Source organism: Anolis carolinensis, unplaced genomic scaffold (assembly GCF_035594765.1).
Source record: "Anolis carolinensis isolate JA03-04 unplaced genomic scaffold, rAnoCar3.1.pri scaffold_7, whole genome shotgun sequence".
Lineage (NCBI taxonomy): Eukaryota > Metazoa > Chordata > Lepidosauria > Squamata > Dactyloidae > Anolis > Anolis carolinensis.
In genome coordinates, this window is record NW_026943818.1 from 30125125 (window position 1) to 30152989 (window position 27865).

Below are 27865 nucleotides of genomic sequence, written 5' to 3' on the forward strand. Positions count from 1 at the left end.
AGTAGTTCAATATGCAGTAATGCTATGTAGTAATTATTGTATTTACGGATTTAGCACCAAAATATCACGACGCATTGAAAACATGGACTACAAAAATGCGTTGAATAATCCAGAATGTTGGATAAGAGAGTGTTGGATGAGACTACTGTATATACAATATAAATTAGAATAGCATGTTATTGGGGGAGGAGCATCTTGGTTATTAGATGTTTTTATTAGTTATTGATATTAGTATAGATATGACATTGAGTATATATTATCCTAGCACAATGTTAATATTAGTTATTCATATTAGTCTCAATATGACATTAATAGAGTACATTATTATCCTAGCACAATGTTATTAGATGTTAATATTAGTTATTGACATTAGTCTCCATATGACATTAATAGAGTATATTATTATTCTAGCACAATGTTATTACATAGGACCATGTTGTTGCTAGGGGGAGGGCCCCCCCACTGATTGTATTATTAGTATTACGTTGTTGCTAGGGGGAGGGCCCCCCCACTGAGATCCCCTGTCATTAATGTGTCAGACCAGGCATTTCACTCCTACCTTTGCATCAGAAAGCAGGCTCCCTGTGCGCTAGGCCTTCCTTTGAGGAACACATTCATTCACGGCTCCGCTTGAGTGTGGCATTGAGGCCCCACTCAGGGACGGGCGGGTCCTCCCTTTGCCCTGGGCAGATCGTGGGGGGTGGGCGGATCTCCCTAGACGGGCAGGGGGTTGCGGCTGGCGGGACAGCGGGATATAAAAATATAAATATATATATTAAAACCCTTGCACCCAAGGAAACAACTCTGGGGACCCGAGCGGCTGCTCCCAGCTCACGTCACGGGCATTTTAAACATCTCGTAGCAGCTCAGATTAATACCTGAACTAACCTTAACCTGCTAACCCTACTAACCCATTTCTAACTAGAGCAGGAATTTTAAATAGGGCTGTTTTTGCCTGTTGGCAAGAACCAAGCTGGGAGGGGGCCTCCGGGCCTCGGGTGGGAAGAACCCTAACCCTGTCCCTGCCCTGCGCTGGGAGCGCCCCCCCCCTCGGGACCCCAGTGTTTGGTCCCCGCTCCCCCCCAATCCGACGGCCTAGAAAGCCCCTCCGCCATCCGCCCAGGGCCAACGGACAGCCCTCCCTCCCTCCCCGGCAGCCGCGTTCCTCATGCAACAGGGAGCCTGGTTCTGGATGCAAACGTGGGACCCCCTTAGGACCCCCTTTTCTCTGTGCAGGGACCCCCGCTCCCCATAAATAAATGCCTGGTGGAAGGGGATCCTAGTAGAAAAAGCCACAGTTCCCAAGAGCCCCCAAAAGCGAGATGCTCCCTTGGTTCAGCCCTTCTGACCCTTGTTTTCTCCCTTGTTCTATGTCTCCGGAATCGCCGAGGGAGGGAGGGGCTCCTCCTGGACAAGAGCCAAGGACGGACAGATGGACGGACGGACGGACGGAAGGAGATCCCAGAGAGCAGGACGCCTTGCCGTTCTGGCTGCTGAGCTCGACCCCTTTCCAACAATGTTAGCGTTCCAGAATAAAACTCTTCCCAAAAAAAGGTGTTTTCTGGTTATTATTCAAACGTTTAATTTTTGGCAGCCTTAAACATCTAGATTACAATACAGTTTGTGCTGCTGCCTTTTATAAACCTTGTTTTCTACAAATAAAGTCAAGAGAAACACTATAAGTTTTGCACTGTGCTCAGACTCATTGTTCTGATATTCTGTTATATGGTTTTATTATTTATATCGTTTTTAATGTATGACTTTATTACATGTGACATGGGAGCGGGGTATAAAAATAAAGGATTATTAATAAACACCACCATTTTCTTGCACCCCAAGTACATCTGGCCATTGCCAAAGAGTATTTAACCCTGCTCCCTATGAGAGCGAACTTGGCCCCGCCCACTACAGGCATCCCTTTATGCGCCTGTGCGGCCTGCTCCCTATGAGAGCGAACGTGGCCCCGCCCACTACAGGCATCCCTTTATGCGCCTGCGCGGGCTGCTCCCTATGAGAGCGAACTTGACCCCGCCCACTGCAGGCATCCCTTTATGCGCCTGCGCGGGCTGCTCCCTATGAGAGCGAACGTGGCCCCGCCCACTACAGGCATCCCTTTATGCGCCTGCGCGGGCTGCTCCCTATGAGCGAACTTGGCCCCGCCCACTACAGGCATCCCTTTATGCGCCTGCGCGGGCTGCTCCCTATGAGAGCGAACTTGGCCCCGCCCACTGCAGGCATCCCTTTATGCGCCTGCGCGGGCTGCTCCCTATGAGAGCGAACGTGGCCCCGCCCACTACAGGCATCCCTTTATGCGCCTGCGCGGGCTGCTCCCTATGAGAGCGAACTTGGCCCCGCCCACTACAGGCATCCCTTTATGCGCCTGCGCGTCCTGCTCCGTATGAGAGCGAACTTGGCCCCGCCCACTACAGGCATCCCTGTCCCTCCCTTCTGCGCCTGCGCGGCCTCCTCGGCGTTACCGGAAGCTCCGTCACAGGGCGGCAAGATGGCGGCCCGGCCCGGTCAGAGGCGTTCGGGGCGGCGTTTCCACGGTGACCCGGGTCCGTCGAGGCTTCGTCGCCAAGGCCCGGGAGGAGGAGGAAGGGCGCCGGGAGCGTGGCCTTCCAAACCGAGCCGGGGTTGGGCGTGAGGCCGCGCCTGCCTCCCTTCCCTGCCCGGACGTTTGCAGGCCAAGGCGGGGAAGGAATCCCAGGCAGGAAAAGCCCCTTGGCCTGCGCGCCCTCCCTGCCTGCCGGAGTTTGGGACTCTTCCCAACCCGTAGGCTGGCTGCTAAGCATTGTGGGAGTTGGAGTCCCAAGTTCGCCCAGGCCAATTCTTTTTTCCTGACCTTTTTTAAAAAAAAATTATGTATTTCAATAAAAATGATTTAAAAAAAATAAATGGAGGTGAGCACCAACCTCCAGAGTGTGAGTAGATCAATAGGTACCGCTCCAGCGGGAAGGTAACGGCGCTCCATGCCGTCGTGCCAGTGGCCACATGACCCTGGAGGTGTCTACGGACAACGCCGGCGCTTCGGCTTAGAAATTATTTCTACTAATAGGTTTGAGAAAGTAAAAAAGTAGACCAGAAGGAAGAAGGCGGGACCAGGAAGACACCTGTCCATCATGTCTCCTGTATCAATTTCACAATAGAATAATAGAGAATACTCATACTATACTCATCATATACTGTATACACATATAATATTGATAATATTCCGATGTAATACAATACAATAATAATAATAATACGGTATTATAATTATATATTTATATTACATGTAATATTCCTAATAATATTGCAATATAGTCCTATAGTACAATATAATAATATATAATGCTTATATTGTGCTGTACTAATATTATAATGTATATACATATAATATTGATAATAATATTCCGATGCAATACAATATAATAATAATAATACACTTTTATAATTGTACATTTTGTTGTTTCATACTATTATACACATGATTTTGCATTATTATGTTGTTGTTTTATATTATTATATTATTATTTTACATCGTTTTTATATTTGTTCTTACGTATTGCGTATTATAATTATTATTTTGCATCATTATTATATTCTGTTATTTCGTGTTATTATAATACACAGTATTTTGCATTATTATGTTGTTATTTTATATTATTATATTACTATTATTTTGCATCCTTATATTATTTGGATCTTATATTATTTTATATTATTATTATTGTTTTTCATCATTATTATATTATTTTGTTCTTATTTCATATTATATTATATTATTATTATATTGCGTCGTTATTATATTATTCTGTTATTTCATATGTCCGATTTACCTACATGAGTGGGAATCGATTTGGAGGAAAAAAAATTAAATACACGTACTCCATGGACATGAAAGAAAACTGGCTGAAAGTAATGCATAGATGGTACCTAACCCCCCAAAAGATAGGATTTATGTATAAAAATACTAATAATAAATGCTGGAAATGTAAATCTCAAGTGGGCTCGTACCACCCTATGTGGTGGAGTTGTAGAAAGATGGCAAAATTTTGGACGATGATGTTAGACGAAAGTAATAAAATTCTAAACACAAACTTTGCGAAGACGCCTGAGCTCCTCCTGCTAGGGTTATATGATGAATTAGATAAGGTAGATTTAAATACAGATAAACTATTTACATTTTTTTATTACTGCAGCAAGGATGGTAATCGCAAAACAATGGAAAAGTGAGAAAGCCCCATCGAAAGATGCCTGGCTGACCAAATGGACTGAAATAAAGGATATGGACAAACTTACCTTCTGAATGAGAAAGAGCAACGGAAGAGCTATAAGAGCCACGGACTGGTCAAACTTTGAAGACTACCTTGTTACTTCAGAGAAGGGAACCAGCAAGGTTGTATTCAGATTTTCTGGGAAGTTGTAGTTTAGGTAAACATAATGAAGATTTTACTGATTGCAGTACAGTCTCCTTATCTATAGATTTGATATGCATGGTTTTACTTACTGTAGTAAACTCTCCCCTCCAAAGTGTTTGTAGGCCTCTCTATGTTCTTCGCTGCAATTCTGTGATATGTTTCTGGCCCAAATATCCGCGAAATATAAGGTTTACTTGCATCCATGGGGATCTTAGAATGGGAGGTATATGTAATAGTTTAACCCTTAAGCTCTTCCTCATTAAAAAAATTGCAGGAAAGTCTAGTTATTTTTCCCCCTCCACAAATGTCTTGCAGGCATTACATTTTTTGTTCTTTTTAAAATGTAATACAATGGTATAATTATCCCCCCCCCTCCCAAGCACATCTTCTCTGTTGGTTTCTTCTTTTCTGGGTAGGAGATATTACTTTTTGGAGCCAACCCGGGATTTTATCAGTATATTTATTGTATGTGACCTCATTTGTTTTATGATTTGTTTTATTGTTGATTGACTTGTTTTATTGATATGTTTTTATATTGTCTGATATCTGGGCTTGGCCCCATGTAAGCCGCCCTGAGTCCCTTCGGGGAGATGGGGCGGGGTATAAAACTAAAATTATTATTATTATTATTATTATTATTATTATTATTATTATTATTATTACCTTAAGAAAAGATGATAAGAACTATCTAATTGGAACATAAATGATTAGTGACAAAGATCGGAAGTCAATCCCCCCCCCCATTGCTAGTGTCTATCCCCTCTCACAATCCCTAATCCAGACACACTTGCCCTGCCCCTGCCCTCCCTTCCCTGTTCCCCTGCCGTATGTCGTCTTATGTTTTATGTTTGATGTTTTAAAAGAAACTTCTCAATAAAAATGATACAAAAAATAAAATAAAAAAATAAACTTAACCAAACCTGGCTGTTTAAACAAAATCAAATAAACATGTCATCCATAAATCAAAATAAAAACACACACTTCTTTACACCAACTTTGGTTGCAAATGTATGCAATTTCCTTGAGAAACCTCTTCCTTCCTTCCCAGGCACCATTTCTTAAACCCAGAAAGGGAAAACACACGTAGGAGCCGCCTGAATTCTCACTTCTCTGTCCTTACGGCTGAGTTACAACTCGCTGAGCTTGTTTTGATTCTGTTTCTATACAAAACGGTGGCTCCCATCATGAAATCAATAAAGTTTATTATTTCACGACGGCCAGGTTTTGGGTGTTTTTATTGGGGAGGGAAATGCAGACATTTTGCTTGTTGCGCCATTCGCCTGAAACTAAGTAAAATCTCTGGGAACGAACAGAGGATGGGAGAAGAACCGTTGCATTTTGCCCTGAGTCTGGAAACGGTCTTCCGAATGATCACAAAGGCCACCTTGGTGTAAAAGAGAGAGCTGTTTCTTTATAAAAAGGAGAGTTAAAGTGCGATAAATGCTCACTATCCCAGGCCTGCGAGTCCACAGGAATTCCAGACAGGAAACAATCAGGGCCAGCTAACGCGTTCACAACAAAGGATTCCCCCAGGCAGGAATGCAGCCAGTCTTTGAGGCTGCAAGGCCATTCAATGCTAATCAAGGCGGCCAATGGCAACATTCACACTTGCCTCCAAGACAAGAGTTCTTTCTCTCGCCCTGGACGTGATTCCACAGATAGATAAACCTCCCTTGCTTAGTTTTCCAAAATACCACACAAGCTCTGAGGATGCCTGCCATAAATGTGGGCGAAATGTCAGGAGAGAATGCTTCGGGAACATGGCCATAGTATTGTGCGGTTGCAAAGTTGCAGAGGTTGCATGGGATGGTGGGAGTTGCAGTTTGGCAAGGCACCAGCACTCTTGGGTGGAGGGGGTGAAAGGCCTTGCAAACCTCTCACTCCCAAGATTATTATTAGTAGTATTAGTATTATTTAAGATTAATACTGGATCAAAGAAATATCAATTAATATTACATTAAGTCCTAATGGCTTTTCTGTCTGTCGCCCTCCTGTGGACAGAAGAATATTGCACTTGCCTTGAAACTCTGATTCTTTGCTCTCTGCTGCCATCCAATGGTCAGGTCGGGAAGTGCAGCACAAAGGCGCCTTCAACGCTCGAGGCTGCACTTCCGCCTCTGACCATTGGATGGCAGCAGAGAGCGAAGACTCAGAATCCCAAGGCAAGTGCAATATTCTTCTGTCCACAGGAGGGCGACAAAGAGAAAAGACATAAGGAATCCCATTGATCTATCATTGAGCCATTTGGGAAATATAATTACATGACAATAGTAATACTACTAATAATAATATCCTGGGAGTTAGGGTTTTGCAAGGTCTTTCCCGTCTTCTGCCCAGGAGTGCCGGTGCCTTGTCAAACTACAACTCCCACCATCCTATACAAACCCTACAACAGCTCAATGCCATTGGAGCCTAGGAGATATAACCCCCCCTTGCTTAGTTTTCCAATAAGAATAACATAATAACAACAAAACTTTATTTCTAGACCGCCCTCTCTCCTCCAGAGGATGTACATATAATTCACTATAATTGTATATTTTTATTATATGAAATATTACTAATAATATTGCAATATAGTCGTATAATATAACTCGCTGTACCCGGCCACGCGTTGCTGTGGCGTAGTCCTTAGTGGGGTTTCCTTCGTGGCATAAAGAGGATTCCCCGTAGGTAGGAAGCAGCCAGGCTTTGATGCTGCAAGGCTATTCAATGGGATTGAAGTTGGCCGACAATGGAGTCCTCTAGGTATGAAGCAGCCAGGCTTTGATGCTGCAAGGCTATTCAATGGGATTGAAGTTGGCCGACAATGGAGTCCTCTAGGTATGAAGCAGCCAGGCTTTGATGCTGCAAGGCTATTCAATGGGATTCAAGTTGGCCGACAATGGAGTCCCCTAGGTATGAAGCAGCCAGGCTTTGATGCTGCAAGGCTATTCAATGGGATTCAAGTTGGCCGACAATGGAGTCCCCTAGGTATGAAGCAGCCAGGCTTTGATGCTGCAAGGCTATTCAATGGGATTTAAGTTGGCCGACAATGGAGTCCCCTAGGTATGAAGCAGCCAGGCTTTGATGCTGCAAGGCTATTCAATGGGATTCAAGTTGGCCGACAATGGAGTCCCCTAGGTATGAAGCAGCCAGGCTTTGATGCTGCAAGGCTATTCAATGGGATTCAAGTTGGCCGACAATGGAGTCCCCTAGGTATGAAGCAGCCAGGCTTTGATGCTGCAAGGCTATTCAATGGGATTCAAGTTGGCCGACAATGGAGTCCCCTAGGTATGAAGCAGCCAGGCTTTGATGCTGCAAGGCTATTCAATGGCCAGGAATCCGCTGTGTGTGTTTGTCTCCATCCAGTGGTGAAAGGCGCGCATTGCGGGCGGAGAGAAAATGAATGGGAAGAAGCCGCTGTGTGTGTTTGTCTCCATCCAGTGGTGAAAGGCGCGCATTGCAGGCGGAGAGAAAATGAATGGGAAGAAGCCGCTGTGTGTGTTTGTCTCCATCCAGTGGTGAAAGGCGCGCATTGCAGGCGGACTGGAAAATTCCCCGCATTGCCGTCAATGGAGACGGAGGAGGAGGATGAGGAGGAGGAGGATGAGGACGAAGGCCTCTCCATGGAATATTCTTCAAATACCCTATATACCCGGATATAAGCCGACCCGAATATAAACCGAGGCATCTAATTTTACCACAAAAAAACCCTGGGAAATCATTGACTCCAGTATAAGCCGAGGGTGGGAAATTTCAGAAATAAAAATAGATACCAATAAAATTACATTGTGGGTGAAACGTCAGGAGAGAATGCTTCTGGAAACCAATTATTATTACTTAGATTGTACTATATTAATCATATACCACAATGTCTATAATACACCCCTAGTATGTTATATTATTAGTATTATGTCACATTTTAGTGCTAAATCATAAGTTGCATAAGAGATGTGGGCGAAACGTCAGGAGAGAATGCTTCTGGGAAACCAATTATGATTTCTTAGATTGTACTATATTAATCATATACCACAATGTCTATAATACACCCCTAGTATGTTATATTATTAGTATTATGTCACATTTTAGTGCTAAATCAAAAGTTGCATAAGAGATGTGGGCGAAACGTCAGGAGAGAATGCTTCTGGGAAACCAATTATTTTTTCTTAGACTGTACTATATTAATCATATACCACAATGTCTATAATACACCACGAGTATATTATATTATTAGTATTATGTCACATTTTAGTGCTAAATCATAAGTTGCATAAGAGATGTGGGCGAAACGTCAGGAGAGAATGCTTCTGGGAAACCAATTATGATTTCTTAGATTGTACTATATTAATAATATACCACAATATCTATAATACACCACTAGTATGTTATATTATTAGTATTATGTCACATACCAGTGCTAAATCATAAGTTGCATAAGAGATGTGGGCGAAACGTCAGGAGAGAATGCTTCTGGGAAACCAATTGTTTTTTCTTAGATTGTACTATATTAATCATATACCACAATGTCTATAATACACCACGAGTATATTATATTATTAGTATTATGTCACATTTTAGTGCTAAATCATAAGTTGCATAAGAGATGTGGGCGAAACGTCAGGAGAGAATGCTTCTGGGAAACCAATTATTTTTTCTTAGATTGTACTATATTAATCATATACCACAATGTCTATAATACACCACGAGTATATTATATTATTAGTATTATGTCACATTTTAGTGCTAAATCATAAGTTGCATAAGAGATGTGGGCGAAACGTCAGGAGAGAATGCTTCTGGGAAACCAATTATTATTTCTTAGATTGTACTATATTAATCATATACCACAATGTCTATAATACACCCCTAGTATGTTATATTATTAGTATTATGTCACATTTTAGTGCTAAATCATAAGTTGCATAAGAGATGTGGGCGAAACGTCAGGAGAGAATGCTTCTGGGAAACCAATTATTATTTCTTAGATTGTACTATATTAATCATATACCACAATGTCTATAATACACCCCTAGTATGTTATATTATTAGTATTATGTCACATTTTAGTGCTAAATCAAAAGTTGCATAAGAGATGTGGGCGAAACGTCAGGAGAGAATGCTTCTGGGAAACCAATTATTTTTTCTTAGATTGTACTATATTAATCATATACCACAATGTCTATAATACACCACGAGTATATTATATTATTAGTATTATGTCACATTTTAGTGCTAAATCATAAGTTGCATAAGAGATGTGGGCGAAACGTCAGGAGAGAATGCTTCTGGGAAACCAATTATGATTTCTTAGATTGTACTATATTAATAATATACCACAATATCTATAATACACCCCTAGTATGTTATATTATTAGTATTATGTCACATTTTAGTGCTAAATCAAAAGTTGCATAAGAGATGTGGGCGAAACGTCAGGAGAGAATGCTTCTGGGAAACCAATTATTATTTCTTAGATTGTACTATATTAATCATATACCACAATGTCTATAATACACCACGAGTATATTATATTATTAGTATTATGTCACATTTTAGTGCTAAATCATAAGTTGCATAAGAGATGTGGTCGAAACGTCAGGAGAGAATGCTTCTGGGAAACCAATTATTATTTCTTACATTGTACTATATTAATCATATACCACAATGTCTATAATACACCCCTAGTATGTTATATTATTAGTATTATGTCACATTTTAGTGCTAAATCATAAGTTGCATAAGAGATGTGGGCGAAACGTCAGGAGAGAATGCTTCTGGGAAACCAATTATTTTTTCTTAGATTGTACTATATTAATAATATACCACAATGTCTATAATACACCCCTAGTATGTTATATTATTAGTATTATGTAACATATTAGTGCTAAATCATAAGTTGCATAAGAGATGTGGGCGAAATGTCAGGAGAGAATGCTTCTGGGAAACCAATTATTATTTCTTAGATTGTACTATATTAATCATATACCACAATGTCTATAATACACCCCTAGTATGTTATATCATTAGTATTATGTCACATACCAGTGCTAAATCATAAGTTGCATAAGAGATGTGGGCGAAACGTCAGGAGAGAATGCTTCTGGGAAACCAATTATTATTTCTTAGATTGTACTATATTAATCATATACCACAATGTCTATAATACACCCCTAGTATGTTATATCATTAGTATTATGTCACATACCAGTGCTAAATCATAAGTTGCATAAGAGATGTGGGCGAAACGTCAGGAGAGAATGCTTCTGGGAAACCAATTATTTTTTCTTAGATTGTACTATATTAATCATATACCACAATGTCTATAATACACCACGAGTATATTATATTATTAGTATTATGTCACATTTTAGTGCTAAATCATAAGTTGCATAAGAGATGTGGGCGAAACGTCAGGAGAGAATGCTTCTGGGAAACCAATTATGATTTCTTAGATTGTACTATATTAATAATATACCACAATATCTATAATGCACCACTAGTATGTTATATTATTAGTATTATGTCACATACCAGTGCTAAATCATAAGTTGCATAAGAGATGTGGGCGAAACGTCAGGAGAGAATGCTTCTGGGAAACCAATTGTTTTTTCTTAGATTGTACTATATTAATCATATACCACAATGTCTATAATACACCCCTAGTATGTTATATCATTAGTATTATGTCACATACCAGTGCTAAATCATAAGTTGCATAAGAGATGTGGGCGAAACGTCAGGAGAGAATGCTTCTGGGAAACCAATTATTATTTCTTAGATTGTACTATATTAATCATATACCACAATGTCTATAATACACCACGAGTATATTATATTATTAGTATTATGTCACATTTTAGTGCTAAATCAAAAGTTGCATAAGAGATGTGGGCGAAATGTCAGGAGAGAATGCTTCTGGGAAACCAATTATTTTTTCTTAGATTGTACTATATTAATCATATACCACAATGTCTATAATACACCACGAGTATATTATATTATTAGTATTATGTCACATTTTAGTGCTAAATCATAAGTTGCATAAGAGATGTAGGCGAAACGTCAGGAGAGAATGCTTCTGGGAAACCAATTATGATTTCTTAGATTGTACTATATTAATAATATACCACAATATCTATAATACACCACTAGTATGTTATATTATTAGTATTATGTCACATACCAGTGCTAAATCATAAGTTGCATAAGAGATGTGGGCGAAACGTCAGGAGAGAATGCTTCTGGGAAACCAATTATTATTTCTTACATTGTACTATATTAATCATATACCACAATATATATAATGCACCACTAGTATGTTATGTTATTAGTATTATGTCACATACCAGTGCTAAATCATAAGTTGCATAAGAGATGTGGGCGAAACGTCAGGAGAGAATGCTTCTGGGAAACCAATTGTTTTTTCTTAGATTGTACTATATTAATCATATACCACAATGTCTATAATACACCCCTAGTATGTTATATCATTAGTATTATGTCACATACCAGTGCTAAATCATAAGTTGCATAAGAGATGTGGGCGAAACGTCAGGAGAGAATGCTTCTGGGAAACCAATTTGATTTGACAGAAAAAGCAGTTCAATACGCAGTAATGTTATGTTGTCATTACTTTATGAATTTAGCACCAAAATATCACGATATATTGAAAACGTTGACTATAAAAATGTGTTGGATAATCCTGAACGTTGGATAAGTGAGACTACTGTATCTATTTTAGATGACAACGGAGTGCGCATGCGTCGAGCCGCTCCCTGCTTTCCCGCCTGTGACGTGCGGGAGAATCGTCCAATCGGGCGGCGGCAGAGGGAGGAGGGGTGGGACCATGGCCGAAAAGGCGGCCGTGGTGGAGGCGGGGCTTCTTCTTGGCGCCTCAGCCGTGAATTTACCTCAGGAAACGGGGCCTCGTTTGGCGCCCAGTTGAAGAGTTGAAAGAGGAGAGAGACGCCTTTCCTTTGGGGAGTCACTTTTACCTCAGGAAAGGCTTTTCTTCCCGTCCAGAGGACCCTCTCTCTCCCACTCGATTTTAGGTTGGTTTCCTTGTTGTTTTGGGGGTTCTTTCATTCCCTCAGGAATCCCCTCAAAAGTGAAATACAAAGAGGAGGAAAGGCCTGCTTTATTATATTACTCTGGTCTTAAATTTTCAAAAACGGCCTCAAATAGCACCAGGTCTTTCTCCAGATAAAGGTGGATAAAGGCTTTGTGAAACAGAAAGAAGGAAACTATTTCGTTGATTAAGACTTCCATGAGGTTTTGCCTCCGAAATCACCTCGTCACAAAGCCTTTCTCTAGTAAGAGAGAAGATACAGTTGGAAACAATGTTCACTGAAATATTTACAAAATCATTAAAGTATTGACAAACATAATCATAAAAAATATTTGCAGAAACATTTGCCCAAAATAAGCAAAGTATTTGGGGAAAAATATTCATAAAAATATTCACAAACGTATTCAGAAAAAAAACAATCATGGAAACATTCACAAACATTGAAATAAAATATTCACCCAAAAAATCATACAAATATTTGTGGAAACATTTGCCAAAAATAAGCAAAATACTCAGAAAAAATATTCACAAATACAGTAGAGTCTCACTTATCCAACACTCGCTTATCCAACGTTCTGGATTATCCAACGCATTTTTGTAGTCCATGTTTTCAATAAATCCTGATATTTAGGTGCTAAATTCGTAAATACAGTAATTACTACATAGTATTACTGCATATTGAACGACTTTTTCTGTCAAATTTGTTGTATAACATAATGTTTTGGTGCTTAATTTGTAAAATCATAAACTAATTTAATGTTGAATAGGCTTTTCCTTAATCTCTCCTTATTATCCAACATATTCGCTTATCCAACGTTCTGTCGGCCCGTTTACGTTGGATAAGCGGGACTCTACTGTAATGCCTGCTTTATTGATGAATAGTTTATTATTCTATCACCTCAAAAATGACAAAACTTTTGTCCAGAGAAAGACAAAGAACAACATTTTTGGAAATTTACACCATTTGATTTATTTCCAGCCTTAAGACCCACAAAGGGCCATAAAGAGCCAGGTGGCTTTACTCTGAGCCATAAGTTTTACCTCAGAATATGTTTTTTCTGTCATCTGGAGAACTTCTTTTCACTTTATTCATGTATGTTTCCTTATTATTTCAGAAATTTCTTTATCAAACCTTTACCTCAGAAAAGCCTTGTGAAATAGAAAGAAGAAAATGCCAATTTTATTTATTAAGAGATTGTCACCTCAGACTTTACCTCAGAAATGGCCAAGCCTTGTGAAACGGAAGGGAGAAACAAAGGCAAAACTTTTGAAAATTAGCACAGCTTTTTCTGAAGGGACCAGGTGAATATTGTTGCATTTTATTTATTATAATCTGAAATAATAATTGGTTTCCAGAAGCATTCTCTCCTGACGTTTCGCCCACATCTATGGCAGGAAACCATAGATTGCTGGTGAAGTTTTTATATACAGTAGAGTCTCACTTATCCAACGTAAACGGGCCGGCAGAACGTTGGATAAGCGAATATGTTGGATAATAAGGAGGGATTAAGGAAAAGCCTATTAAACATCAAAATAGGTTATGATTTTACAAATTAAGCCCCAAAACATCACGTTTTACAACAAATTTGACAGAAAAAGTACAGTAGAGTCTCACTTATCCAACACAAACAGGCCGGCAGAACGTTGGATAAGCGAATATGTTGGATAATGAGGAGGGATTAAGGAAAAGCCTATTAAACATCAAAATAGGTTATGATTTTACAAATGAAGCCCCAAAACATCACGTTTTACAACAAATTTGACAGAAAAAGTACAGTAGAGTCTCACTTATCCAACACAAACAGGCCGGCAGAACGTTGGATAAGCGAATATGTTGGATAATGAGGAGGGATTAAGGAAAAGCCTATTAAACATCAAAATAGGTTATGATTTTACAAATGAAGCCCCAAAACATCATGTTTTACAACAAATTTGACAGAAAAAGTACAGTAGAGTCTCACTTATCCAACACAAACGGGCCGACGGAACGTTGGATAAGCGAATATGTTGGATAATGAGGAGAGATTAAGAAAAAACCTATTAAACATCAAAATAGGTTATGATTTTACAAATTAAGCCCCAAAACATCACGTTTTACAACAAATTTGACAGAAAAAGTACAGTAGAGTCTCACTTATCCAACACAAACAGGCCGGCAGAACGTTGGATAAGCGAATATGTTGGATAATGAGGAGGGATTAAGGAAAAGCCTATTAAACATCAAAATAGGTTATGATTTTACAAATTAAGCCCCAAAACATCACGTTTTACAACAAATTTGACAGAAAAAGTACAGTAGAGTCTCACTTATCCAACATAAACGGGCCGGCAGAACGTTGGATAAGCGAATATGTTGGATAATGAGGAGGGATTAAGGAAAAGCCTATTAAACATCAAAATAGGTTATGATTTTACAAATTAAGCCCCAAAACATCACGTTTTACAACAAATTTGACAGAAAAAGTACAGTAGAGTCTCACTTATCCAACATAAACCGGCTGGCAGAACGTTGGATAAGCGAATATGTTGGATAATAAGGAGGGATTAAGGAAAAGCCTATTAAACATCAAAATAGGTTATGATTTTACAAATTAAGCACCAAAACATCATGTTTTACAACAAATTTGACAGAAAAAGTACAGTAGAGTCTCACTTATCCAACACAAACGGGCCGACAGAACGTTGGATAAGCGAATATGTTGGATAATGAGGAGGGATTAAGGAAAAGCCTATTAAACATCAAAATAGGTTATGATTTTACAAATTAAGCCCCAAAACATCACGTTTTACAACAAATTTGACAGAAAAAGTACAGTAGAGTCTCACTTATCCAACACAAACAGGCCGGCAGAACGTTGGATAAGCGAATATGTTGGATAATGAGGAGGGATTAAGGAAAAGCCTATTAAACATCAAAATAGGTTATGATTTTACAAATGAAGCCCCAAAACATCATGTTTTACAACAAATTTGACAGAAAAAGTACAGTAGAGTCTCACTTATCCAACACAAACGGGCCGACGGAACGTTGGATAAGCGAATATGTTGGATAATGAGGAGAGATTAAGAAAAAACCTATTAAACATCAAAATAGGTTATGATTTTACAAATTAAGCCCCAAAGCATCATGTTTTACAACAAATTTGACAGAAAAAGTACAGTAGAGTCTCACTTATCCAACATAAACGGGCTGGCAGAACGTTGGATAAGCGAATATGTTGGATAATGAGGAGGGATTAAGGAAAAGCCTATTAAACATCAAAATAGGTTATGATTTTACAAATTAAGCCCCAAAACATCACGTTTTACAACAAATTTGACAGAAAAAGTACAGTAGAGTCTCACTTATCCAACACAAACAGGCCGGCAGAACGTTGGATAAGCGAATATGTTGGATAATGAGGAGGGATTAAGGAAAAGCCTATTAAACATCAAAATAGGTTATGATTTTACAAATGAAGCCCCAAAACATCATGTTTTACAACAAATTTGACAGAAAAAGTACAGTAGAGTCTCACTTATCCAACACAAACGGGCCGACGGAACGTTGGATAAGCGAATATGTTGGATAATGAGGAGAGATTAAGAAAAAACCTATTAAACATCAAAATAGGTTATGATTTTACAAATTAAGCCCCAAAACATCACGTTTTACAACAAATTTGACAGAAAAAGTACAGTAGAGTCTCACTTATCCAACACAAACGGGCCGACGGAACGTTGGATAAGCGAATATGTTGGATAATGAGGAGGGATTAAGGAAAAGCCTATTAAACATCAAAATAGGTTATGATTTTACAAATTAAGCCCCAAAGCATCATGTTTTACAACAAATTTGACAGAAAAAGTACAGTAGAGTCTCACTTATCCAACACAAACGGGCCGACAGAACGTTGGATAAGCGAATATGTTGGATAATGAGGAGAGATTAAGGAAAAGCCTATTAAACATCAAAATAGGTTATGATTTTACAAATTAAGCCCCAAAACATCACGTTTTACAACAAATTTGACAGAAAAAGTACAGTAGAGTCTCACTTATCCAACATAAACGGGCTGGCAGAACGTTGGATAAGCGAATATGTTGGATAATGAGGAGGGATTAAGGAAAAGCCTATTAAACATCAAAATAGGTTATGATTTTACAAATTAAGCCCCAAAACATCACGTTTTACAACAAATTTGACAGAAAAAGTACAGTAGAGTCTCACTTATCCAACATAAACGGGCTGGCAGAACGTTGGATAAGCGAATATGTTGGATAATGAGGAGGGATTAAGGAAAAGCCTATTAAACAGCAAAATAGGTTATGATTTTACAAATTAAGCCCCAAAACATCACGTTTTACAACAAATTTGACAGAAAAAGCAGTTCAATACGCAGTAATGTTATGTTGTCATTACTTTATGAATTTAGCACCAAAATATCACGATATATTGAAAACGTTGACTATAAAAATGTGTTGGATAATCCAGAACGTTGGATAAGTGAGACTACTGTATCTAGTTTAGATGACAACGGAGTGCGCATGCGTCGAGCCGCTCCCTGCTTTCCCGCCCAAATGGGCGAAGCCCTCTCTGAGCCTGTGACGTGCGGGAGAATCGTCCAATCGGGCGGCGGCAGAGGGAGGAGGGGTGGGACCATGGCCGAAAAGGCGGCCGTGGTGGAGGCGGGGCTTCTTCTTGGCGCCTCAGCCGTGAATTTACCTCAGGAAACGGGGCCTCGTTTGGCGCCCAGTTGAAGAGTTGAAAGAGGAGAGAGACGCCTTTCCTTTGGGGAGTCACTTTTACCTCAGGAAAGGCTTTTCTTCCCGTCCAGAGGACCCTCTCTCTCCCACTCGGTTTTAGGTTGGTTTCCTTGTTGTTTTGGGGGTTCTTTCATTCCCTCAGGAATCCCCTCAAAAGTGAAATACAAAGAGGAGGAAAGGCCTGCTTTATTATATTACTCTGGTCTTAAATTTTCAAAAACGGCCTCAAATAGCACCAGGTCTTTCTCCAGATAAAGGTGGATAAAGGCTTTGTGAAACAGAAAGAAGGAAACTATTTCGTTGATTAAGACTTCCATGAGGTTTTGCCTCAGAAATCACCTCGTCACAAAGCCTTTCTCTAGGAAGAGAGAAGATACAGTTGGAAACAATGTTCACTGAAATATTTACAAAATCATTAAAGTATTGACAAACATAATCATAAAAAATATTTGCAGAAACATTTGCCCAAAATAAGCAAAGTATTTGGGGAAAAATATTCATAAAAATATTCACAAACGTATTCAGAAAAAAAACAATCATGGAAACATTCACAAACATTGAAATAAAATATTCACCCAAAAAATCATACAAATATTTGTGGAAACATTTGCCAAAAATAAGCAAAATACTCAGAAAAAATATTCACAAATACAGTAGAGTCTCACTTATCCAACACTCGCTTATCCAACGTTCTGGATTATCCAACGCATTTTTGTAGTCCATGTTTTCAATAAATCCTGATATTTAGGTGCTAAATTCGTAAATACAGTAATTACTACATAGTATTACTGCATATTGAACGACTTTCTGTCAAATTTGTTGTATAACATAATGTTTTGGTGCTTAATTTGTAAAATCATAAACTAATTTAATGTTGAATAGGCTTTTCCTTAATCTCTCCTTATTATCCAACATATTCGCTTATCCAACGTTCTGTCGGCCCGTTTACGTTGGATAAGCGGGACTCTACTGTAATACCTGCTTTATTGATGAATAGTTTATTATTCTATCACCTCAAAAATGACAAAACTTTTGTCCAGAGAAAGACAAAGAACAACATTTTTGGAAATTTACACCATTTGATTTATTTCCCGCCTTAAGACCCACAAAGGGCCATAAAGAGCCAGGTGGCTTTACTCTGAGCCATAAGTTTTACCTCAGAATATGTTTTTTCTGTCATCTGGAGAACTTCTTTTCACTTTATTCATGTATGTTTCCTTATTATTTCAGAAATTTCTTTATCGAACCTTTACCTCAGAAAAGCCTTGTGAAATAGAAAGAAGAAAATGCCAATTTTATTTATTAAGAGATGGTCATCTCAGACTTTACCTCAGAAATGGCCAAGCCTTGTGAAACGGAAGGGAGAAACAAAGGCAAAACTTTTGAAAATTAGCACAGCTTTTTCTGAAGGGACCAGGTGAATATTGTTGCATTTTATTTATTATAATCTGAAATAATAATTGGTTTCCAGAAGCATTCTCTCCTGACGTTTCGCCCACATCTATGGCAGGAAACCATAGATTGCTGGTGAAGTTTTTATATATCTGCCAAATGTCCAGGGTGGGAGAAAGAACTCTTGTCTGTTGGAGGCCAATGTGAATGCTGCTATTGGCCACCTTGATTAGCATTGAATGGCCTGCAGTTTCAAGGCCTGGCTGCTTCCTGCCTGGGGGAATCCTGTGTTTGGAGGTGTTAGCTGGCCCTGCTTTTTGAGGTGGCAGCCCAGAAACTCACAACAACCCAGTGATTCCGGCCATGAAAGCCTTTGACAACACATGGCAACATTTTTGAAAATTCACACAGCTTTCCAGAGGAAATGAGTAGAATAATAATTGCATTTTTTTTACCAATCTGATTTATTTCCAGCCTTAAGACCCATAACATGCTATGCTGAAAATTATATATATATATATATATATATATATATATATATATATATATAAAAATAATTTTGTATATAATGGACAATATAATATATTATAATCTAATGAATATACATATAATATTGATAGTAATATTGTAATGTAATACAATTTAATAATAAAACAATGATATTGATTATATATTATATATATTATATATAATTATATATGTACATACAAAGTATTATATTAGCATACACAATAATAGCATTATATATTACTATATTGTACTATACCATCATACTGTAATATTATTAGAAATATTACATGTAATATATAAAATAATTAATATTATATTTCATTAGTATTTGAATTATATTGTATTACATTATAATATTCTCAATATTATATTTATATTCAATATATTATATTATGATATATCATTGTCTATTATATTGTATATTATATACAATATACTATATATACACAATACATATTATATTATTAGCATAGCATGTTACGGGAGACAAGATGGGAACTGTCTTCCTGGCCTTGCAAAATAGAAAGAAGACAATGCCTGTTTTTTTTTTCTGAAAGCTTTCTTCCCACTCACTCTTCTCCCAGCGCTGAATTCAAGTCAAAGGGAAGAAAGGGAAGAAACAAAAGGTCGAAGAGACAGAAGACAGAAGATGCTTGAAGACACTCTCGCAAGGACACCGCCCGCCCCCCAAAAAAGGTCATTGTCAGGGTAATGGGTGTCAGGCTAGGCATTTCATGTCTATCTTTGCAATAAAAAACAGGCTACCTGTGTGCTAGGCTTTTGCATGAAGAACACGGTTCCCCTCGTGTGTGGCATCGAAGGTTCCCACTCGGGAACGGACGGGTCCTCCCTTTGTTCTAGGCAGATGATGGGGGTTTTCCTATACAAGCCGTAGGGGCCACAGCTTGGGGGGCAGCGGGGGGCCCGGCCCTGGCACCGCGGGGAGCAGCACACCTTACGGGCATTTTAAAAGCTCCCTTAAACTTAGACAGTGGCTAGCAATAAAAATATTAATACCTTAACTCACCTACTAACCCTACTAACACCATTCTAACTAGGGCAGGCTGGCCTTTTAAATAGGACTGTGTTTTGCCTGCTGGCAAGAACCAAGCTGGGAGGGAAGGGGGCCTCCTGGCCCCCCATAGAAGGGCTCCCCTAGAAGGACATTCAAAAGGCCCGCAAGGTGTCCTGAGAGCAGCCCCTGGGGCCCTCAGTGTGCCCCCCACGGTGCCAGGGCTGGGCCCCCCGCTCTCCCCCAACCCATGACCCCTGCCGCCTGTATCTCGTCCGCCCAGGGCCAACGGACGCCCCCTCCCTCCCCGGGCGGAGCTTCGGCGCCACACACAAGGGGAGGCCAGCCGTGGCCGCCAGAACATGGCCAACCTGGTTTTGGACTGCAAACATAGGCATGTAGGGACCCCCTTTTATTTATGTAAGGCCACCCACCCAGGGGACCTGGTTAAAGGGGATCCTCTATTCTTAAAGTAAGGCCTATAGAGATCTCCTATCCAGAAACTAAGGCGGCTTGGCCTATAGAGATCCCCTTTTGTTAAACTAAGGTGGCCTGGCCTATAGAGATCTCTTGTTGTTAAACTAAGGTGGCCTGGCCTATAGAGATCTCTTGTTGTTAAACTAAGGTGGCCTGGCCTATAGAGATCTCTTGTTGTTAAACTAAGGTGGCCTGGCCTATAGGGATCTCTTGTTGTTAAACTAAGGTGGCCTGGCCTATAGGGATCCCCTTTTGTTAAACTAAGGTGGCCTGGCCTATAGAGATCCCCTTTTGTTAAACTAAGGTGGCCTGGCCTATAGAGATCCCCTTTTGTTAAACTAAGGTGGCCTGGCCTATAGAGATCCCCTTTTGTTAAACTAAGGTGGCCTGGCCTATAGAGATCCCCTTTTGTTAAACTAAGGTGGCCTGGCCTATAGAGATCTCTTGTTGTTAAACTAAGGTGGCCTGGCCTATAGAGATCTCTTGTTGTTAAACTAAGGTGGCCTGGCCTATAGAGATCTCTTGTTGTTAAACTAAGGTGGCCTGGCCTATAGAGATCTCTTGTTGTTAAACTAAGGTGGCCTGGCCTATAGAGATCTCTTGTTGTTAAACTAAGGTGGCCTGGCCTATAGAGATCTCCTATTCTTTAAGGTAACGCCAGGCGATGTGGAGATCCCTGGTTCTTTTAACCCTTAAGGCCAACCGTGGGGAGATCCCTGGTTCTTTTAACCCTTAAGGCCAACCGTGGGGAGATCCCTGGTTCTTTTAACCCTTAAGGCCAACCGTGGGGAGATCCCTGGTTCTTTTAACCCTTAAGGCCAACCGTGGGGAGATCCCTGGTTCTTTTAACCCTTAAGGCCAACCGTGGGGAGATCCCTGGTTCTTTTAACCCTTAAGGCCAACCGTGGGGAGATCCCTGGTTCTTTTAACCCTTAAGGCCAACCGTGGGGAGATCCCTGGTTCTTTTAACCCTTAAGGCCAACCGTGGGGAGATCCCTGGTTCTTTTAACCCTTAAGGCCAACCGTGGGGAGATCCCTGGTTCTTTTAACCCTTAAGGCCAACCGTGGGGAGATCCCTGGTTCTTTTAACCCTTAAGGCCAACCGTGGGGAGATCCCTGGTTCTTTTAACCCTTAAGGCCTGCCTGGGGAGATATCCTATTCTTTTTTCATGAAAAGTCGGGTATAGACCTTCTCTTTTCTCTCCCGTTTCATGTGCCTGGACTCCCGGAGGGCTCCTGCCGGACACCGTCTCCCATCGGCCGAGAGGGATCCTTCCTGTTTGGAAAGCATCTGCTACACAGGTAAAAAGAAGATTCCGGGAAGGAGATTCCTACAGCGGAGCCCTAAAGCCAGGTGAGACGTTCCTTCCAACCTCCACGGCTGCTTTGCACACACACACATGACACACACATGACACACACACACACGCATATACAGCTGGGGGCCCTCAGGGACTCTCCCCCCAATAGATCGGGGACTCCCACTCCGGCAATTGGCCATTGGAAATGCCTTGAAGCAGTTTGGGGCTTCCGGCCAAGCGCTCGCAAAGAGAACCCATTCAAGGTATACGTGGAGCCCCTTTTATTTATTATTTATTGACAGCATTTCTATTCCGCCCTTCTTTCTCACCCCAAAGGGGACTCAGGGCGGATCACATGACACATATAGGCAAACATTCAGTGCCTTTTAACATAGAACAAAGACAAACAAACATAAGCTCCGAGCGGGTCTCGAACTCATGACCTCCTGGTCAGAGTGATTCATTGCAGTTATAATTGCAGCTGGCTTGCTCTCCCGCCTGCGCCACAGCCCGGGCCAACCTTGATAAAAAGGGCCTGGCACGTGGAAAACTCTATTTGTAAGGCAAACCCTCGTTAAAGGAGGTTTGCAATTAATTTAAAACCAGGCTTCTGAGGGACCCGCTGCGTTTAAAGCCAAACCTAGCAGGTGGGAACCTCTCTTGTTGGATAAAGGAGATCCCCTCTGGTTAACGTAAGGGGAGGGACCCTCCATTTTTAATAGGATGCCTGGCAGAATCTTAACCTCAATGCAGGCCTATGGGGTCCAGCCTTATTCTCAATGACTGCATAGCCAGGCATGAAGGGACCCCATATTATTAATTTGAAGCCTGGTAAAAAGAGATTTATGTATTTATTTATTTACTACATTTATACCCCGCCCTCTTTTCCCTTAAAGGGGACTCAGAGCGGCTTACAAGTTATATTTATATACACTATCTCATTAGCATAGCACAATATTAGCATTATATATTACTACATTGCACTATACCACTATATAGAAATATTGTTAGCAATATTACATTTAAAATATAATATGTAATTAATATTATTGTATCATTGTTAGTATTATATTGCTTAATTTATTTATTTATTTATTTATTAGATTTATATGCTGCCCTTCTCACCCCGAAGGGGACTCAGAACGGCTTAAAAATTAAATTTACATACAATATTATATTATTAGCATAGTACAATACTGGCAATAAATTACTATATTGTACTATATCAATATATGGTAGTATTATTAGTAATATTACATGCAAAATATAATATATAATTAATATTATTATATTGTATTATTAGTATATCGTATTACAATATAATATTATGAATATATGTATATACAATATGTTGTAATTATTATATATTAAATTTTATATATATATATATATATATATACACACACACACACAGTAGAGTCTCATTTATCCAACATAAACGGGCCAGCAGAATGTTGGATAAGCGAATATGTTGGATAATAAGGAGGGATTAAGGAAAAGCCTATTAAACATCAAATTAGTTTATGATTTTACAAATTAAGCACCAAATCATCATGTTATACAACAAATTTCACAAAAAAAGTAGTTCAATATGCAGTAATGCTATGTAGTAATTACTGTATTTATGAATTTAGTACCAAAAAATCATGATGTCTTGAAAACATTGTCTACAAAAATGCGTTGGATAAGCGAGTGTTGGATAAGTGAGACTCTACTGTATATAAAAATTAGAATAGCATGTTATTAGGGGAGGAGCATCTTAATTATTAGATGTCAGTATTAGTCATTAGATGTTAATATTAGTTATTCATATTAGTATCAATATTACATTAATATACAATAGAGCAGGGGTCCCCAAACTAAGGCCCGTGTGCGGGATGCGGCCCATCGAAGCCATTTATCCGGCCCCCACAGCACAACCCTTATTATTATTATTATTATTATTATTATTATTATTATTATTATTAGCATTGAGGCTGGGTGGCCATCTGTCAGGGGTGCTTTGCTTGTGCTTTCGGTGCACAAAGGCAGAAAGGGATTGGACTCAATGGCCAACCCTTCCAACCCTCATAATTATTATTATTATTATTATTAATTATTATTATTATTGCTTGGTGGCCAACTATAGTCTGGCCCTGCAATGGTCTGAAGGATCGTGAACTGGCTCCCTGTTTAAAAGGTTTGGGGACCCCTGCAATAGAGTATATTATTATCCTAGCACAATGTTATTATGTTATATAGTAGTATGTATGTTCATATTATTTATTCATATTAGTATCAATATGACATTAATATACAATAGAGTCTATTATTATCCTAGCACAATATTCATATGTTCTATAGTAGTATGTTGTTGCTAGGGGGAGGGGCCCCCCACTGATGGGGAGGGCCCCCCCACTGAGATCCCCTGTCATTAATGTTAGACCAGGCATTTAACGCCTACCTTTGCATTCAAGAGCAGGCTCCTAGGCCTTTGCATTCAAGAGCAGTGCGCTAGGCCTTTGCGCAAGGAACACCACCCACGGCTCCCCTTGTGCGTGGCGTTGAGGCCCCACTCGGTGACGGACGGGTCCTCCCTTTGCCCTGGGCAGGTCGTGGGGGGGGGGGTCTCCCTGCACAGGCAGGGGGTCACGGCTGGGGGGAGAGCGGGGGCCCGGCCTTGGCACCCCCCTGGGGACCCGAGGGGCCGCTCTCAGCCCACGTCACGGGCATTTTAAAACGTCCCCGGGATGTAGTAGCTCAGATTAATCCCTGCACTAACCGCTAACCCTACTAACCCAGTTCTAACCCGGGCAGGCTAGGCTTTTAAATAGGACTGTTTTTGCCTGTTGGCAAGAACCAAGTGGGAGGGGGCCTCCGGGCCTCCCGTGGGAAGAAGGGCTCCGGCCCCCCCGGCCCCCCGGCCCCTGCCCTGTGCTGGGAGCCCCCCGCCCGGGCCCCCAGAGGCCTCCCTGTGGTACCGGGCTTGGCCCCCATCCGCTCTGCCCCCATCCGACGGCCTAGGAAAGCCCCCCACCATCCGCCCAGGGCCAACGGACGGCCCTCCCTCCCTCCCAGGGGCAGCCGCGTTCCTCACGCAAAGGTCTGGCGCACGGGAGCCTGTTTCTGAATGCAAACGTGGGGCCCAGGACCCCCCCCCTTGTCTCCGTGCAGGGCCACCCCCCCAGGGACCCCCACAAATGCCTGGTGACAGGGGATCCTCTCCTCTTAGCAGGAGGAAAAGCCACGTGCGTAAAGCGGTGCCTTTGCTCCCGTCGTTCCCAAGAGCCCCCCAAAAGCGAGATGCTCCCCTGGGTTCAGCCCTCCTGACCCCTGTCTTCTCCCTTGTTCCATGTCTCCAAAATCCCCGAGGGAGGGGCTCCTCCTGGACAAGAGCCAAGGACGGAAGGACGGACGGACGGACGGACGGAGATCCCAGAGAGAGAGCGGAGAGCAGGACGCCTTGCCTTTTCGGAGCTGCTGAGGTCGACCCCTTTCCAACGAGGTCAGCTTTCAAGAAGAAAACTCTTCCCAAAAAAGTGTGTTCTGGTTATTATTCAAAGGCACAACGTTCAATATTTGACAGCATTAAACATCTAGATTACAGGACAGTTTATGTTACTGCATTTTATACACCTGACCTTGTTTTTACAAATAAAGTACCTGTATAATTTTTGCCTCTCTATATATATATTGTACTATGCTCAGACTCATTGTTCTGATATGCTGTTATATGGTTTAATTGTTTATATTGTTTATATTTTTAATGTATGACTGTTTATTACATGTGACATTGGGCTTGTTTCCCATGTGAGCCACCCCGAGTCCTCCTGGGGGAGATGGGAGCGGGAATATAAAAATAAAGTATTATTTTGTATTATTATTATTATTTATAATATTTATTATATATAATTTTCTTGCACCCCAAGTACCTCTGGCAAGTGCCAAAGAGTATTTAACTCTGCCTACATGGCACTAAAGTGTATTTATATGTTGATTGTTCCTATTGATTTTATGTTATGTTTTTTTTTGCTTTGTATAATAAGGCATTGAATTTTTGCCTTAATAATAATAGTTTTATGAATGTTTTAATGTCACTGAATTTTGAATTGAATTGAAATGTCATTGTAATTGTTTATATGTGTATTTTCTATTTGTAAGCCACCCTGAGTCTCCCCTTATTGGGTGAGAAGGTTTGGGAAGAAATACTGTCATAAATAAATAAATAAATATTCTGTGTCCAGGTTGGTTCATGGTTGACTTCTCTGGCAGGATGAGTCTGCAGGGCCTTTCCTGTCCCATGCAGCCGTGGGCAAGTCTACACAGGGACCACCAAGCCCAGCACTCTGCCCCGCAGCAAGCATGCAACAGAAAAGGCACTGCAGACACTCCTGCGCCTGCGCGGCCTGCTCCCGATTCGAGGGAACTTGGCCCGCCCACTACAGGCATCCCTTTATGCGCCTGCGCGGCCTGCTCCCTATGAGAGCGAACTTGGCCCCGCCCACTGCAGGCATCCCTTTATGCGCCTGTGCGGCCTGCTCCGTATGAGAGCGAACCTGGCCCCGCCCACTGCAGGCATCCCTTTATGCGCCTGTGCGGCCTGCTCCCGATTCGAGGGAACTTGGCCCGCCCACTACAGGCATCCCTTTATGCGCCTGCGCGGCCTGCTCCCTATGAGAGCGAACTTGGCCCCGCCCACTGCAGGCATCCCTTTATGCGCCTGTGCGGCCTGCTCCGTATGAGAGCGAACCTGGCCCCGCCCACTGCAGGCATCCCTTTATGCGCCTGTGCGGCCTGCTCCCTAGGAGAGCGAACGTGGCCCCGCCCACGACAGGCATCCCTCTCCCTCCCTTCTGCGCCTGCGCGGCCTCCTCGGCGTCACCGGAAGCTCCGTCACAGGGCGGCAAGATGGCGGCCCGGCCCGGTCAGAGGCGTTCGGGGCGGCGTTTCCACGGTGACCCGGGTCCGTCGAGGCTTCGTCGCCAAGGCCCGGGAGGAGGAGGAAGGGCGCCGGGAGCGTGGCCTTCCAAACCGAGCCGGGGTTGGGCGTGAGGCCGCGCCTGCCTCCCTTCCCTGCCCGGACGTTTGCAGGCCAAGGCGGGGAAGGAATCCCAGGCAGGAAAACCCCCTTGGCCTGCGCGCCCTCCCTGCCTGCCGGAGTTTGGGACTCTTCCCAACCCGTAGGCTGGCTGCTAGGCATTGTGGGAGTTGGAGTCCCAAGTTCACCCAGGCCTCTTCTTTTTTATGTATTTTTATGTATTTCAATAAAAATGATTTAAAAAAAATAAATGGAGGTGAGCACCAACCTCCAGAGTGTGAGTAGATCAATAGGTACCGCTCCAGCGGGAAGGTAACGGCGCTCCATGCCGTCGTGCCAGTGGCCACATGACCCTGGAGGTGTCTACGGACAACGCCGGCGCTTCGGCTTAGAAATTATTTCTACTAATAGGTTTGAGAAAGTAAAAAAGTAGACCAGAAGGAAGAAGGCGGGACCAGGAAGACACCTGTCCATCATGTCTCCTGTATCAATTTCACAATAGAATAATAGAGAATACTCATATTATACTATACTCATCATATACTGTATACACATACAATATTGATAATATTCCGATGTAATACAATAGAATAATAATAATAATACGGTATTATAATTATATATTTATATTACATGTAATATTACTAATAATATTGCAATATAGTCCTATAGTACAATATACTAATATATAATGCTTATATTGTGCTGTACTAATATTATAATGTATATACATATAATATTGATAATAATATTCTGATGTATTACAATATAATAATAATAATACGCTATTACAATTATATATTTTATTACATGTAATATTACTAATAATATTGCAATATAGTGCTATAGTACAAAATAATAATATATAATGCTTATATTGTGCTGTACTAATATAATGTATATACATATAATATTGATAACATTCCAATGTATTACAATATAATAATAATACACTATTAT

The 27865-nt window shown here is 40.9% G+C and overlaps 2 long non-coding RNA genes across 5 annotated transcripts in view; both read left to right on the forward strand.

Moving 5' to 3' along the window:
- Nucleotides 1-3757: 3757 nt before the first annotated feature.
- The window catches only part of LOC134292315 (uncharacterized), a 153016-nt gene continuing 128908 nt past the window's right edge, over nucleotides 3758-27865 (forward strand). The window contains exon 1 of one of the 2 annotated variants that reach the window (XR_010000187.1): nucleotides 3758-4381. This is a non-coding gene — a long non-coding RNA (uncharacterized LOC134292315). Of the gene's footprint in view, nucleotides 4382-26724; nucleotides 26831-27865 lie in introns of those variants that run through there. The other variant, XR_010000186.1, reaches the window with a different exon arrangement.
- LOC103282845 (uncharacterized) lies at nucleotides 12233-21389 on the forward strand. 3 transcript variants are annotated; one of them, XR_010000194.1, is made up of 4 exons: nucleotides 12233-12433; nucleotides 13566-13752; nucleotides 18427-18613; nucleotides 19683-21389. It is a non-coding gene; the product is annotated as an uncharacterized LOC103282845 (long non-coding RNA). The 3 variants fall into 3 exon arrangements; XR_010000195.1 differs by lacking the exon at nucleotides 13566-13752 and having other exon boundaries at nucleotides 12247-12433; XR_010000193.1 differs by lacking the exons at nucleotides 12233-12433; nucleotides 13566-13752 and adding an exon at nucleotides 17109-17296.